The sequence below is a fragment of the Anser anser genome, assembly GCF_964211835.1.
Source record: "Anser anser genome assembly, chromosome: 5".
In the NCBI taxonomy this organism is placed as follows: domain Eukaryota; kingdom Metazoa; phylum Chordata; class Aves; order Anseriformes; family Anatidae; genus Anser; species Anser anser.
The window spans coordinates 45,421,668-45,439,143 of record NC_139725.1 but is presented as its reverse complement, the minus strand read 5'-3'; the positions used below and the strand labels follow the sequence as shown (position 1 = coordinate 45,439,143).

Sequence of the window (17,476 nt, the reverse complement as noted above, 5' to 3'; positions counted from 1 at the left end):
AAGACTTTTTTGCTCCTCTTACATGTCGCAAAAAAAAAGCTAAAATTACTTTCCTGCCACCTTGCACATACTTTGGATAATTTTAGCCAGTGATTGGTTTCCACGTAACCTAGTCCCTCGAAATGTCTTTTGTTCAGAGTTTGCCAAAGGGTTTACTAGAAATGTTATTTCTTACAAATCTCGCCTCACTTTGTTCTGACTAAGCCCTCCTGAAATGCTGTCTGTTCCACAGAGCATTCCTTCTACAGCAATCACATGCCACTGTGTTTGCTCTGCGCTCACTGAACTGCATTGTACTTGCGCATGCCCCTCAATTGTTTTTTCAAGAGAGAGTTTCTGTTCTGCCCTGTATTTTTTTTCCTTGGTTGTGAATAACTTATGGTACTCTATAAATGACAAAAAAGCTCATAACAATCTTAAATAGCAGAGGAGATCATCCAAGGCAAAAAGCGAATAATATAGCACTTCTCTGAGTGTTGATATAAACTTAAATGATGGTATGAAGCAAGTCAATAAATCACCTTGCAGTGCACTTCAAACACTTTTTTTTTTTGACACTGTGAGTAAATACACTTGCCGAGACAGGTCAGACCTGGGATATCACAGGGTTTTTCTAAGAACTGAAGTTTTCCCAGGTATGCAGGAGTACTTTGTAAGTTTAACCTGCTAATCCTCCTTCACCCTTACCACCTATTTCCCCCAGCTCTCCACATTTTAAATGAATTTTTACATTGTGTTCATGGAAATTCTAGAACAAAGATTACAGAGCTCTGAAATTTCAACCAAGGAGAAACTCTGCCAACAATGTTTACCTGGAAAAAGAATGCTTTTCAAAAAGAAAAGATAAGGGATAGTCTTTGTTTTAATCTAGAATTGCACAAATCAGTTGGCTACTCTGCGGCATAGTTGTTTGGCATAACGTGTGGCTTTGGGAGCTGTTTCCAGGTACTGTGCAGAGCAAATCAAGCCCTTTCTTGTTTCTGGGAGTTCCCTGTCCTTGCCATGGAATTGCATTAAGCAGTCAGATTGCTGTGGTCACTGGCATAATTGGGACTGGTCCCGGAAATGATGGGAATTAAGCCAAAGTCTCTGAGGGAGATAGAAAGGGCTCTGTAAACAGTTGTAATTGGGTCTGACTTTGAAAAAATCATTAATGGTGCTGTGTCTTTTAAAGTCCTAAAGGCACTTTTACACCCTAACCCACCCTTCAAATGTCTGCATTGTGTGCCTATTGTTATTCATGTATCTATATGGAAGACATAGAAGAGACAGGTTGGACTCTTGCTTTTTTTTCCCATGCTTTTTTATCTCTTCCCTCTGGTTTGAGAGACAGAAATACTGCTAGAAGGCAGAAGTAGTAAAGGTTTCTGCTACCCAGTGAGGCAGCCTCCTGTATGTAACAGGAGAACCATTGCAAGTTCTCATTCCTACCATCACAGCTGCAGTTGTATGTAACCCAGCTGATAAGCAGGTTCTTTGAGTACCCTGTCTCCTGAGTGATCTTTCAGCAAATACCTGAATTGGTTTCTGCAGAATCTAAAGGACAGAGGTACAGGGGCAAGATACCCAAAGGAAATCAATCATGTCAGATAATAGTGCTCTCTGTTGTGAAAGAACTAAATGTGAGACAGGAAGAACGGGTGGGTGGGTGGGAAAACAGCTAGAAGTTGGGAAAAGAATTGGATCTTTAGTGCCTCTTCTGCTAGAAAAGGCAGGAAAAAAATGTATATCCATACACCTTAAAGAAATTATTGGTGTATGAGAGAACAGGATGAATAAGGCTCATAGCTTTTTACATGAGGAACTTCTTGGTCAAGACAATGAAATCCCATTCTACAGCTGACTTTGTGTGGCATAAGGCAGGCTGGTCAATTTGCCTTTCTGTATTTCTCCAGCTCTAAGATGGTAAAACGATATTTGACATGTTTTCTGTTTTGGGCTCAGCAGGGTGGCAGTTGTAGGAACATGGAATGGTTTTCTTTAAAGGTCTTTCTTGCCTGTAAGAAATGATTGAGTCAGATCAAGTCCTCAATGTGAAAGAATAAAAAAAAATAGCTTAAAGAATGTTTTTTCCTGAAAGCTTGTCTGCTAGTTGATCTGACAAAATATATTGACTGTCTAGAAACATTGTTCTAGATAGAAATAAACTAGAGTCATGGTGTAAAATCTAATGTCAAGACAGGACTTTCTTCACTTGAAAAAATGGAAATGCAAAAACCAGAGTGTAACTGTATCCTGTCTGTATTGGCACTCCAGAATGGGGCTCTACTAGTGTAAGTTAACTAAGACACTTATGTTAGGATTGGTGTGTGATATATCTGATGATCAGGAAAGAGTAAATTGGATGTTCTCCCTGCAGGCATGGATCTACGCACAGAAAGACAGCTGTATTTTTCAGAAGTTGAGATTATCACTTAACTTGCACACAATGTGTGCGATTCATTAAAACTAGCACTGTTTTCTAACTAGTGAAGAATGGCAAAAATCTATGGAACTGAAATCATGTAATACTCTGAAAGCCAGCCCCATCTGTATTTAGGAGAAAAAATGCAGTAGACACAATGCGATCTGAGAACCATTTTTCTCAGATTGAGTTCTCATCCCAAAGTTCAGGGATGGACCTGTCTAGGTTTCTGCTTTTTTTGGCCTCATCTCAGCAACATCTGAATGTTTAATGGTGTTTGGGAATCTTCATGATGCCTCTGAGGTAGGAAAAGTATTCTTGTTTTCCTGTTGGTTTAAGGAGGAAAAGAAAGATATGTTAACTGAATTGCCAAAGGGCATGCTAATGTCTGTGCCAGAGCCAGAAATCAGCTGCAAATCTTCAGTGTACCAAGCCCAGTGCCTGAACCAGCAGATTTTTTTTCATTCATATCTATTTATGCACCATATGAATAGGTAGATGTGTTGTGTAAAGATATTGTACGATGTGCTTGCTCAAAGCATGGGTGTTTTATGTAATGGCTATGACATTATTGGAGCATTCCTTGGTTAAATACACACCGAACTCACTTCCTTGAAGACCATTTCAGGGTTCTGATACACAAGAAGTGGCCCTAATATCTTCCACCTTCTTGGCCCCTATTCAGGGTCAAGGGAATATTTCCAACAGTTGCTTTTTTCAACAAAGAATGTTCTGAAGCCCCAGGCTGTGTGAACTGAATAAGTGCTCAGAGCACACACATCTATAAGAAGCTTGCTTGCCTACTAAGCAATTCTCAGCAATGTCTTTGGCCGCTAGCTATTGTTATTTGTTTGTACTGTGGCAATGCCTAGAGGCTCCAGTCATGGATCAGGGACCCATTGTGCTAGGTATTGTAGAGACACAACAAAAAGGTCTTTGTCATACTCTTAAGGCAAATCTGAGGTGGGTCTGGGAAAAGAACTTTCCTGAATCCAAAGACCCAAGGCCAACTTCTAAGCAGTTTACTGTACTCCAGGCTTTGGTTTTATCCTTGGTTTTCTCATCTATACAGTTCATTCAACACAGATAATAAGTAAACTCTGAAAATATAATGAAAAATGCAAAAACCTGATGTAATTGCTTATATACTTCTCCCTGCCTTTTTAAACGAATATCCAGTCAGTGACTGATGGAGGTGCCTTGGGGACTCTGTTGCTGTTGGAGTCACCTATCTTTGTCTTTCTCTGTCCATAAAAGTGTTTTGCTGTGGTGACTAAAACATATTCTGAGGCAGAAATGAAACTTTCCAAAAGCAATCTTTTTTCTTTTTTCTTTTTTCTGTGCATGTCAGATGTGTGTATTTCATCTGCCTCGTGCATATGCCATTGCTGGGGGTATTTGCATGACAACAGGATTTTTGCTCCTCAGTCATTCATCATCTGCTGGCACTTGAAGTCACATTCCTTTCTGTACCAGATCACATTTAGTTGCTCTGGATACTGTTGTGATGCCACAAACAGAGGATTAAAGCTTGCTGTAGACCTTCCTCTCCTAGAACAAAAAGTTCTGCTTCTCAGTGTTGTACCTGCAGTACAGGCAAGAGGAGCAATGATGGCTGCTCTAGAGGGATGGTACTGAAGCTCCCTAAAATCTCCCACCTTTTGCCTGTGACAATGATATACATATCTCCCCAGAGGACCCTGGGTGAACAGAATAAAGAATGAAACTGATATCAAAACTATGAAAGTGCAGGTACCTATGATGTTATATCCCATATCTGTGCCATTCTGCTAAGTCTTACTTTTTTTTTTTTTTTTTTTCCCTTCTAGAAGTCCTATTTGCCTCTTCTCACAAACTAAGAATGGGAAGAAATTTTTTCCATATTGTGGATATATTGCTTATCTGGGGCACAGAATAGCTGGACACAATCACAGAAAATGGGTCTGGAAAGTCCCTTGCGGGGATTCATTATTCACTAGGGAAACATTGTGTAATGCAAGGGAAGAGAAGAAGGTCTGAGAATGTAGTTTATATATTTCTGACCCTCAAAAGCAGCTCCTTAATAAGTGATCCTATTTCAAAATCCACATTCAGCTAATGGAAATTAAAAAACAAACAAACAACGACAACTAAACCCAACCACAGTTAAGGGAAAATAATAATATTAAGGACCATGTAAATTCTCAAAATATTTCAACACTTAACACTGATAAGTCCTAGCTATTTTTATTTATATGCTGATTAGTTAAACACCTTTACAGCTCATTTTTAGATGAATTTTGCTGTAGTATTTTTATCCCTAAAATAAAAATGGAATTAATAGATTTAGCCACTGATGTTGGACATGATTCATTATCCTTCTCTGGCGTGGATTAAAACCTTTAGAGAACAAACATTTATCAGCTGGAATCAAGACTTTTCTTGGTTTCCTTTTTGTCTTCTGAGATGCATTCCAGACTTTCAAAGAAGCCACAATAAAGCTTTTGTTTTCTATTTATATGCTCATACATTATTTTCATTTGTGTATCTATAACCAGATTAACATTTTGCAAATTCACATGGAAGTATAATCACTTTGTTCTTCTTTTGGGATAATGACTCATAATTAAATACATGCAGCCGAAAGATGAAAATGTGGAGTTCAGACTGTAATGCTGGAGTAAGGGGAAAAAGATGGAGACAGAGGTTCTAAGGCCAGCATAGATGGTAAGAATGAAGGCTCAAAAAATTAAGTTCATATTTTGGTGCATCCACAAATACCCCTGTATTTACACCTGGTGTTTTATCCTTGGGCTTCAAAATGGACTTATTTTTCCTGTGTTAAGGGCTTTGTGGGGAATAACATTTAACAGTGACTGTAAAAAAATCAGACAGTGTGATAACACTCACTTAAGTATCAAGAGAAAGAAGGTTAATTAAAATCATACTAGAGACTGATATTCTGGTTAGAAAGTGCAGTAGAGTAGAGGTATTGAAGGCAGCCAAAATTCAACACTTTGCTGTTTACATAATGAGCTAACTCACAGTTAGTATTTGTTGTGAATTGCACAGTGAAAGAATTTCATTTAAAAATGCCTTTTTGTTGAGTCTTGAGTGTCTTGTCCAAAATGTCTCAGATTTAACAAACTTTCAGAGAATTTGAACCTGACCTGGATTCTGAACCTGGCCAGATGTAACACTGCCAGGCAGTGTCTCGCTCCAGCCGCCTGCAGATTCCAGTGTCTGCAGCTCTTGCTCAGGGAGCTGCAGGAACCTTTCCAGGGTAAGGCTGTGCACTCCAGGTCTGCAGCCCGACTGGACTTCACCACTCTGCTGGAAGGGGGCTCAGGCTCCTACCGTGGAGCCAAGACTGACAGCACTGGAAGTTTTGGAAAAGGCTTCCTAGATCTTCTGTGCAGACCTTTGCCACCACTCAAGCACAGGCTGTAGGCATGGTCTCCTCCATCCCACAGCAGTCTCTTCATGGCTTCTTGTAGTGGAGCCAGGCATGGAGGCAGAAAAAAAGGTGTTAGATTTGCTATTTTATAAGCCCCTGCCTAAATGCAAAATATGTCCCTCTTGGGGACAAATTGTCCCTTAAATAAAAGCACTGTATTTCTTACAAATTCTGCTGATGCTGCTGAAATGTCAGACATGATCACTGTAATCATTGTTTTTAAGGAGTCAGCAATGTTCATGGTCATATTAGAACAAAGTTTGGTCTGCTTCAAACTGACCACATGTAGTAAGGAACTACAACAGCATCTAAATTATTTTTGAAAAAAACTTTAGAGATGTCCTTGTTTAAAAATAGGTTTTACCCACACATTTTTAAGCAATTTAAACTCTTTACAGTTTGGGTCATAATAAATTATATTTATACTATTGAGTTTAATCACTTGTCTTTAGGTATAGGATAGGCAATTTCCCTGAGTTCTTTGAGGTCTTTCTACTAAAGTCTCATTTGTTCATGTGGTAATTTTCCATATGAAGCTTCAATTTTATTAGAAAGGAAACTTTCTTGACTCACTGTTTCCCTGCTACACGCTGCACTGCAAAGGAAAAATAGGTGTTTTCACAAGACATCTGAAGCAAGGTGATCTGCCTTTGCATGCAACTCTTGCAAATGCAGTGCTGCCACTTTTATAAAATATGATACCGTGAAATAGATATATCCTTGAGATATATTGTAGAGTATTAGGAAATTAAGATCTTAGCCAAACAGAAGGTGGATTCTTAAAGTATCTTGTATCATTCATGGCTTATGTAACATTTTTTATGTGGAAGATCTGCTTAGAATATAGCTAATGACCCATAAAGGGCAAAATATACCTGGTCGGAAATTGAAATGCAGGTAATTTTTTAGACATTTTACTTTCCTTAATCTTAAAATTTGCCTGTGTTACAGGCAAATTTTCATTAAATTTGACCATAATAGGTCCGACAGTTCTTGATTTTATGTGCCCAGTATATAGGCAGAGGAGCATATGACTGACTCTGGTAGGTTTCCCATGACTTCTAGATTCCCTCTCACTGGGCATCCCTGAAGGATGTTTCTAGGCTATTAGAATTAGAGCAACCCATCCATCTGGATCAGCCTGTGCCAGCTGATGACACTGCTCAGAATATCAATTTCATTCAGCAGCTGCAAGCTCAGGGAATATACTTTTGGAGGCTGCACAGAAAGTGTACATCCCAAAAAAATCATCTGGAATCTTGAGCTTGTGAAAAAACAAAGAAGATGCTGGTTTCAGTGTGGCTCAGGCAAACACTATATTTCCAAAATATGAGATTTTCATAGAATCATAAAATGGCTTGGATTGGAAGGGATCTTAAAGACAACCTAGTTAGCAACCCCCCTGCCATGGGCAGGGAAACCTTGCACAAGACCAGGTTGCGTTAAGGCCCATCCAGCCTGGCCTTGAACACCTCCAGGGATGGGGCATCCACAGCTTCTCTGGGCAACTTGTTCCAGCACCTCACCACCCTCTGAGTAAAGAACTTGTTCCTAATGCCTAATCTAAATCTGCCCTCTTTTAGTTTAAAAACATCTCCCTTTGTCCTAACACTATCTGCGGATGTAAAATATTGTTTTTTTTGCAAGTCTCCTGTAAGTACTGAAAGGACTTTTTCATTAATCCAAAGTCCTTCACTCTGGATAGATCTTGGTGAATTTGCATGTCATTGCACATGGCATTGTTATATCTTTGGATAGAACAGGAATGCTAAAAAACAAAACAAAACAAAACAGCTTGCTATTTAGATAGAGAGGATGGAGACCTTATTCTGAGGCATCAACAAGGATTGTTCCCCAGCCATTGTTGCTGCAATTTCAGAAGATAAACTGCCATTTTGTGTTTCATTTCAGCTGCTGTTCTGTGTATCCTCACTAAGTGAGGACAAGACCATCCCCTTCAGCCCTTGGCTCACATTGCAAGTTGGCCCCAGGGCCAACTGGGTATGGGTCAGTGCAGACAGCCACTGAATTCCTGGGTTGTTCTTGCCATAAGTAGACATGGTCCACACCTGAGAGGACAAGGGCTGAAATAAACAAATATAAGAAAAATGTTTATCTTATTATTTCCTGGGCTTCTTCAAAATTAAGAGAGCAGCTTACACTGGTAAGCTGTTCTTTGTTGTGAGCAGAATCTTGCTGGCTTTGTTCAAGGAGGAATTTCATTTTCTGGCCCTTTGCAGAGTTAAAGGAGTCTGGACATTTCCTAGAAGTCTGAAGATTTTTGGCTACTAGAAACACTAGAGATTTCCCCATCCTGAGAAAAACCACAGCCTTCTCCGATTACTAATATCATTGAAATCCACTGTTAGAAGTTACAATAAAATAACATTTCCTAGAGATCACTCTTCCCAAAGACAAGTTTAAACTTACAATCATTACTTGGAGAGGGGGAGGATGGGACTGAATTGTGACCAGTACCATTTCTGTGGATTATGCATTGCCATAAGTGAAAGAAACATTACATCCAACTTGGGCATACTGTTGAAATGTGAAGTAAAAGATTTGGAATAAGAAAGGCATTTCTCAAATGGCTTTTTCATCTTCTCCATCATTCAGTCCTGAAGCGTTCAAGAAACATTGTCATCTGTCAGACTTAAGAGATAAAGGAAAGCATTATTCAATTCTTGAAATATTTCAGTGCCCACACATCTTCAGTTCTCATGGCTTTTTTTTTTTTTTTTTTGTTCAGCCATTTGTGTCAACGATATTATGTATTCAGAGAAGCATGAGGCAATACTATAGAATGTTAAATTCTATAATGTCTTTCATTTCAAGTACTGCCCCAAACAAACACTTTAGTAAGTTAAACAACATAGCTAGAGAACTAAAATTGTCCAGAGGGAGAAAGGGGCAAGGAAAAAGCCAGTGTTTTCACCTGAAAGTGGGTAAATGACAACAAATGGCAATTTCTGAGGGCTGTTCTGGGATGCAAAAGAGGATACATGAGGTTCTTGTAATCTCATTGTCTGTATTTCAGGGTTTTTTAAGGGCAGGCTGCTCAAGTAGAATTTGGAAAAAGGAATTTCCTGCCTCTTCCAAATGCAGGAAGAGGCAGGAAAATGAGACAGAATGGCATTTTAGTTCTAGCCTAAAGCAGCTGAGATCCAACCTTCTCTCATATGTTTCTTTCAGGTTGAATTCAGTTGAACTTGAAGGGATACAGTTTTTCAGACTGGCATAAATTGATGTAACTCATTAATTTTGCAATGTAATGCGGGTTTATAGAAATTAGATGCCTGGTGTATCAAAGTGAAGATACTAAGGAGTTTGTGATTTTCTTTTAGCAGTGAGCTGAAACTTTACTCATTTGGCCTGTGAGATTTTTGGTACTGCAGGGTAAGATCTGATACTCTAGACAGGGTTTAGCTTCCAGCACAAATCTGAACTTCAGGTTCAGGTCTGAAGCTTCATGTTAACCCAGATCTGAATTCTCTGTCTTCAGTATGTTTCTCTCTCTTTAATTCTGTTCCTGCCATATGGATACAATATGCTGATATTGTCTCACTAATCTGTTCCTGATCACTGACGTGATAGATGTATATATGAAAGTAAATATAAAAACAGAATAAAGCCTAATTACATTGAAGTCAAATCTTTGGCAACTGGCTACTGAAAATAGTCACTAAGACAATTTTTAAGTCGGCATTGTGCTACCATAAATATCACTAGTAAGTGCCACAGCTTTATGCTTTCCACAGTATTCTCCTTACAACAATCAGATCAGTCAGTCAGTGATTTATGTGGGTAGATTTGTCATCCTCATGAGAGCCATCAGCTAAGCTTTTTCCTTTTGACATTTGGTGATCATTAACAAAGTACATCTTTCATATGCAAGATATGTATATGCTTGAATTTGATACTAATATGAAATTGTACTGGGAAATGCTATGAGCTCTTGATGCCTAATGAAAGAAAAATATATGTTTATAATCATCTAGACGTTATGGAGTTCAGATGAACAGGGTGTAAACTCTCCCCTCCTTGTGTATTGGAATGTATTTTCAGTGTTATACTATTAGCATCATTTTGTGAGTGAAGAATATAAAAGGTAGATGTAAAGTAGAAGAGTTCCATTTGCAAGAGACAGACTATTCTTTAACAGAATTTTTAAAATTGAAGAGATGGTAGAAATGAATATATTTGTTTATATTTAAATTAATGAAATTAATCTTCACATAATCCCAGTAGCAGACATGACATTCCTTAACAACATCTTCCAGTATTTAGGTTAACAAATACAGAACAGCAGTGTTTGTAATGGTATTTAAAAATTCTTAGCTATTGTTGGTTTTTGAAGTTCTGCAATTCTACCTCTGAATTTATGAATGTATTTGTCAAGCAGTTATATACTCTAATCAAAATCAAGTACTTTTGAATTAACAGTCTTGCTTTTGGACTTCAGTCAAAGCATTTCATTTCAGCATTTCAATGACTGTAGAAAAGTAATGACAGCAGCAGCTGGCATGAGTCTAAATGATACTTTTTAAAGGAAACTTTATGTGGGAAAGCCAGCTGGTCAGCAGATTGCATGACCTCACTTGAGCTGGCTGCTAGAGGAATATGCAACAGGAGGGTGAAACAAGGGAGTATTTCCTGCTGCTTTACCCTGTAGTATTTGCCACAAGTCCTGTTACCATAAACCCTTTATGTGTTCTTTATTCATCCCTGTGAACACTCTGCAAAGAAAGGTCAGGGAACTATAGAGCTAAGCTTAATACTGTTATTGAAATAGACTGCAAGCAGACCAGAATCCAACACATGAGAAGGTCTGATTATCTCCACTTATACAAACTACCATCATATCTAGTGACTCAAATTAGGTCCAGATGAACAGTTGGTTTCCTTAGGTGAATTAAGAGTTCTCTAAGGTATAAAGGGAAAGCTAATCCTCTGTCTTCTGAAACAAGTTGTGAATACCCCAAGGAATTGGAAAAAATGGACGGTCCTCTTCATGTATAATCTCATTTATTTGCCTTTTAGCATTCTCAGAAAATCTGAATCTGACACAGCTGCAGCAATTCTCAAAAGTGTGAGCTAAATACTCTGGGCTGTGCTGCTCAAGAGAAATACAAGGAAACCATTCACCCTCCTCCATATTATACACAATAACAACATTTTAAACTACAAATAAAATATTGTTAGCTTAATACCTGTTTAACAGAATCCTGTAGATTCAAGTCCTTCTAGTATTTTGCTCTACTGGTGTAACCATTTACAACCACTGATACTTTTGCACTGAGCATTCTAATGGCATCTCCTATAAGGGCTGGATTTGTTTAAGTGCTAACCATATGACTTAATTTTTGCAACTTGCTTTGTTTCTGAGAATGTTTCTTCTGCATAAAATATAATTCTGTTTATGTACATAATGATAACAATAGTTGATAAAACCAAAAGTCCAGCTAGCTTAAGGTCTTGCCCCTACAATTGTGGCTGTAAGAAGAATTTCAGAAAAGAGTACTACTATTTCTACATCACACTTTCCCAGCGTTCTGTATTTCAAATGCTTCCTAGGTCACCAATGATATTTCTTCAATAGAAATATAAATAAAGTATCCAGTATGTGGGCACCTGTCTTATAGAAAATAAATATATCAAGATTAGCCCAAGTGCACATAAGCGTGTTGTCAGAGTTTTAATATGTACATAGAGAGATACTTAGCATTCTAAATCAAAAGTGGATGCTTGATATACAGGTATGTAGACCATGGCAATATAGAGGCCTACTATATATCACTGTATATCTCCTTAAAAATGTTACTTACTGTCTACTCAGTATACCTTTGCCAGTTCCAAACATCCAGCCTTTGTGTATCAGTCCTCGAAACCACGATCAGTTGAAAAAACATGTAACTTCATCATTTAAAAAAATAATCTTTAAAAAAGTAGAAGGGATATTTTCATCATTTTATGAGTCCCAGGGATTCATCTGGGGCACATTTTTGACTTTTTTTTTCTTTTTTTTTAATAGGAATTAGTGTCCAGTTCATGAGGTATCATGTAGCCACATCTTCCAATAACCTGAGCTGTAAGGAAAGTACCAGATATAGTTATTCACACCAAGTCATTCTTTACGTAAAAAGCTTCAGTCAGCTTTCACAGCCACTAATACATTCCTTCTTTATGATGCTTTAGAAGTTCCAGACAGAAGAGGAAGTGCTGAAATACTCAGAGAAAGGCGCTTCTCTGCCCCAGGATGGAGTTCTGGCTGAAACTCGGTGTGAACTACTACCAGGGATAGGAGATCGTCCCTGGGTGGGACTGATTCTGGCTTCTGCAAACCTATGGCAGCTGAAGACTTCAGCTAAGACGCAGGGCAATAGAGTCTGACCTTTTGTGCACATTCTTCCTACAATAATACAATAAAAATGCAGACTGTTATTTCTGTTTTGCTAAGTATCAACTGCGAGCTTGAAACCGTCCAAGAGCAAGACTAAAACACTTTCCCTAACCTAAAAGCTAGACATTTAAAAAGTAGGCAAAACCCCACAAGTTGGAGATTAGGGATAGCAGTGTGTGCTACAAAAAGAGGCATGGTATTACAATACTGATGGGAATTGGTACTTGTGAGTTGGGTAGAAAATGGAAAATTTCCAAGAACTTCAAGGAGAAGGCAGTATGGTGTGTGGTTTGTGCTGTCAGAAAACTTTGACAGCTCTCGGGTGGAGATAGCCTTTGGGAAGGTCAGAGAATGGGCTGAAGGAAGAATCCAAAGAAGTCATTGCTGAATTTACACAAAGTGTGAAGTAAGACAGGTTAAGAAATAAGGACAGAAGCATAAAGGAACAGAAGTCTTTCTACTTACTGAAATGACATTTGCCAAATGAAGCATTGTTAATCAATGAGAACAAGTGAGAACAATTCCCGAGGAGACATCATGGAGCTCCTGCACATTTAATACTTGCTCACCTGTGTACTTATAAGATCAGAGTGGGAGAACAGTCCCTGTGTCAGGTCAGCAGATTTCTTTTTGGCATGAATCTGTGCTTCCCTTCCAGACCATCAGAGAAACTTCTGCTGAGCAGCAGGTTGTTGTGTTCAGTGACAGAGCAGAAGACATTGTAGCTCTTTTGGATATTTGTCCAGCTCTGTGCCTGCACCAAGCCACAGCTGTTCCTACTGAGATAGACAGGTAAAGCTCCATGTCATGCTTACCGAGCTTTTCCTATTCAGTACGAAACACTTACATGAAGTTAACCCAGAGCAGACTATCCATATTGTCAGGTATCCAGAAATTCAGTGGCCAGTTGTTTTGTGGGGTTCGTGGTCACCATGGTCCTTGCAAAACAGAACTGTAGTCTCAGCCCCTCCCTCTGGAGCACCCTCTGAAACGCGTGCACTGCCAATTGCCATTCATGCCACTTCATTCATTTCCTCTGTTTGCTTCTCAAAATATCTTGTACTTTCAAAAGGTTGTTTCTAAAAAGGCTGAATGGTGAACTTTGTCTCGTGGTCAATAGTAACCCAGATAAGAATGAACAGGCACGGCAGACTTTAAAGAGTTGGATTCAAGTCAAGTCTGCCAGCACAGCTCATTGGCATACCAAAAAGATCAAGATGTGAGTTATGATGTATCTCCTGAGTGTTGTAATTTTTGGAACATGGAATATTCAAGGAGAAATAGTAACGGTGGCTTCATTGTATTTCTGATGCAATTCTGATGTAATTCTGATGCATTATTTAGAAATCATACACAGTTTTGAAAAATTAACAAATGGAGACATGTTGTGCACTGTTGAAGAAATAATTTCTCTGAGAAATTTATTTGTTGTAATAAAAAGCTTTTGCAGAATTTTTCTACTTCCAGTTATAATTTTGTTAGGACACTGTAGTAAGTCTAGAATGGAGTTTTTAGTGAAGATGAAACGTCGTTGCAGAGCAGATGATAACTCAGTATGCAGAGCCTGATTCCAGTCACAAACCTTAATTAAAATCTCCAGCATCCTAGAAACTTTTATTGTTCTCTCTTTTCCTCTCTCTTCTTTTTCTTTTTGAAGGGCTTTGTTTCATGTTGTGTCGAAGCAAGTATCAGAACCTGGAAATTTCCATAAAATTAAATTCCTGTTCTCCGTTCAGCTTCAGTCATAACCAAGAATCATAGATTCCTTTGAGGACTTTTTTTTTCCTACAGAACCTGGTAATATTTAAGCCTATCATAGCCTAAAATAAATGTGCACAAAAAAATGAGATATGATTTTTCAAGTATTTTATGAGACAATAGAATTTAACCCATAAATTTACAGGCACAGCTGTGCCTTCTGCCAAGCCCAACAAAATTTATGGAAAGCAGTCATCTTATTTTTTGTCTTGGACATCTATCTTACATGCAAGTGTTACTATTCATGCTGAAAATAAATTCAACACTGAAAATAGAAAAAATCAGTATTTTAATAAGATTTTTCTGTGGTGACAGTCAAATCCAGAACTGTCCAATGATTTTGTGAAGGAAGTGATTATCTCCACAGAGAGTCTGAAGTGACTACAGACAGACTTGGAGAGAGCCAACAGAACTATAAGCAAAATTTGTGTCTATCCATAACGTTGATTTTGGCACAAAGGGAGATGACTGAGCAAGTGCAAGAATAGGAAATAGTTTGACTTTACATCAGCAATTTTTCAGTGTTTGGAAGAGGCCTGTGAATAAATCTGCTAAAGAGAAAATCCCCAGATGTCTCCACAAAATTACCTCTCAGCAGACAAAGGGTGGTGAACAGTGGCTTTCTGGGAGAGCAATGGCTACAGCTGTAAGCGGGCCATGCTTTAGGCAGGACCAGGGTACATTTTTGAAGGTGATCCAAGTAAGGAAAATAGGGAGATGATAGGAAGTGGGGAGAGTAACAGCAAAATGTAGAACAGCATTATCGGATTTATTAAATACCTTACTTTCTCTCCTGTGATAAATGAACATGCAAGGCCCAAGGGCACATGCTCTGGGCTTGGGACTTGTTTACTTTTCAGGCCAGAAATAGATCTCCTGAGTTTGTTTGGTGTTGTCCTTGAATTTGGCAATACTATCTCTTGCCAAGCAAGGGCAACCTTTTCGGTGCTGTTGCTACCTTCTCCATGTCCACCCATGGTGACAGGCTGAAAGGGCTGATTGAGTCAAGCAGAAATATTTCATATATTCTCTGTTTTTTGTTTTCTAGCTTTAAAGTTGCTCCCTCTTTGTACTGGAAAAGTATGGAAACAGCTTCTGGATTGCCATTTAATAGAATTCCCCCCTAAGATAAGCAGAGGATGGGCACTCATATGAGATCAGCTGTGCCTCTGTATTTTATTTTTTTTTCATTTACAATTTTGGCAAATGTGCTAAGATAACATACACAGATTTTTGCTTTCATTCTTGTCTTCACTATTTTAGGATTCGTTTCTTATAAGCGAGAACCCATTATCATTTGGAAATTTTAATTTTAGAACAAATATTTCAACATCTTGTAAACATAGGCCTGAATGTGTTTACAAAGCAGTTTTGGGGGTGGGGTAGAGAGTTGTGGCAACATGAAAATCTAGAATTTTTTTGCAGATAAGAAAAGACCTTAGTACCTTCTGTGAACATCACATCTTTGAGGGGGGAAAAAATCTCAAATGTTTTCCACCTTCCCTCGGGTATAATCTGAACAAATAGCTTCCTTCTACAAAACAGCTATGCTCCCTTTCACAATGAACTGTGTACTCATAATAATCTGGAAGAGATTTGTTGGTTTTTTTTTTGGCAGTAAAAGGGGGACAGTGATACTTGCAGTGGAGTGTATATCCTATCATATGGATGTAGGAGAGCTGCAAATAGAGCCTTTTTTTTTTTTTTTCTTCTACACAGAGGTATGCACTTGGGCTCAGTTCTTGCAGACACTACTCTACATGTGTTTATCTTCTGACACATGAATAATTCAACTGAAGTCAAACACATATGATTCCACGAACCCCTCTTGAGAAAATAGTTATTACTGCTGGGAATATTACATGGAGCTATATATATGCAGGCTACCTATATCGAGAACAAATGTAGACAGTGTTGCCAGGGAACCTCAGGACTTTTGAAGGCAAGAACAGACTGAAAGGGTCTGTCCTCTGCTGCTTACACTACAAAATTACACAGTGTGGATTATACTCTGCCCCGCGAGGTCTCCCTGCTTATTCTGCCTGCATTTCACTGCAAATCATTCTTCTCAGCTGGGTGCACGGCTGCAGGAACACCACAGGTCATTTAGGCTGAGCAAAGATGTCCTAACAACAACTTCTTTGACAAAACAGGGATGGCTTTATAACAAAAGTCATTCCTGAGCACCTAGAGTCCAGTACATCCTTATTTGTTTTGGTCTCAGATGTTTTTAAAGATTTGGCTACAGAATTAAAACTTGCCAGTTGGGTCAATAATGTTAACCAGGTACCTTCCTCCTCTCTTCTACCATACTCAAATATCATCCCTGCATATGGGCCAGAATATTGCTATTTATGTCTTTCCCTGCTGTTGCTTTTTGACCCTATCACCACTTGTTTTCTTCTTTCTCACAGCTGCTTAAAAATCAAGATTTGTCTTTGCCTTCAGGGCATTTCTTGATTTAAGTCTTTTACAGTCAGGGTGGCTGTAGCTGGTGTTGAGGAACATGGCCACAGAGCTCAGACGACCACTGCAAACTGTTTTCTGTTTGCACCCCATCTTGTTGTCGTGGTGTCACCTCTGCCTGACTTGTTTGTGCATTTTCACTCAACCTTTTCTTCACCTGCTTCTACACTACCATGTGGGATGTGTTTTCTGACTGAGCCAAAAGCCCACAATACCACAACTCTTCCATATTTGTCTTTTGCTGTGTACAAGATCTTAGTCAGCGGACACAGTTAAAGGTAACTGTATACACAAGGATTTGTAAATGTAATATATGTGTATGCTGGCAACTGTGCTGCTTAATTTTGTCTGTTGTGTGGTTAGCTCTTTAGGCAGACTTGTACTTTCCTTTGCATGGGGATTCTTTAGATGACACAACGAATATTTTTAAAAAAAAAAAAAAGGAACATGAATTCACACAGCTTTGGTCTGTTGCATCTGAAAATTGTAGGTACAATCTTAAGAACAAAGACAAAAACAAATAATTGATGCGGGTCAGGAAAACAGAACGCCTCTGTAGCTAATTTAAGGGCAAGAGGTGGAAATGAGGAGAAGTCAGAGTGCCTTAAGAGATTCCTCATTTGCCCATCAAGGCTCTGAGGTTTAATTCCTCTGTGCCAGTCTCCACCTTTTCATAGAACCTTAGAATCATAGAGCATCTTGGGTTGGAAGGGACCTTAAAGGTCATCTAGTTCATTATGTAACACAACAGTATTGCTTCACGGTGGTAGTTTAAAAATTAATTGGCCACTGTTTATGAAATTAGTTTCTAAATGGTAATGAGGAACAATACAATTTCCTCAAATTTGGCTGAGGAGAATTTTATACTACATTTTGACTCCATTTCAGTGAAAGTAATGATTTTCTATTTCAGTCCGGCTACTCAGTGAACAGGAAGTAGGTATACTAATGAATTCATTGAAAACGCTCGGTAGGGTAAATGCATGGAAGCAACTGGTGCAAAAACTAGCCA

The 17,476-nt window shown here is 38.6% G+C and overlaps 1 long non-coding RNA gene across 1 annotated transcript; it reads right to left on the bottom strand.

Moving 5' to 3' along the window:
• Positions 1 to 4,549: 4,549 nt before the first annotated feature.
• LOC310900983 lies at positions 4,550 to 17,466 on the bottom strand. The gene is made up of 4 exons (XR_014585498.1): positions 12,810 to 17,466; positions 11,682 to 11,926; positions 8,271 to 8,492; positions 4,550 to 5,873 (listed from the first exon to the last, which is right to left on the bottom strand). It is a non-coding gene; the product is annotated as an uncharacterized lncRNA (long non-coding RNA).
• Positions 17,467 to 17,476: the final 10 nt, after the last annotated feature.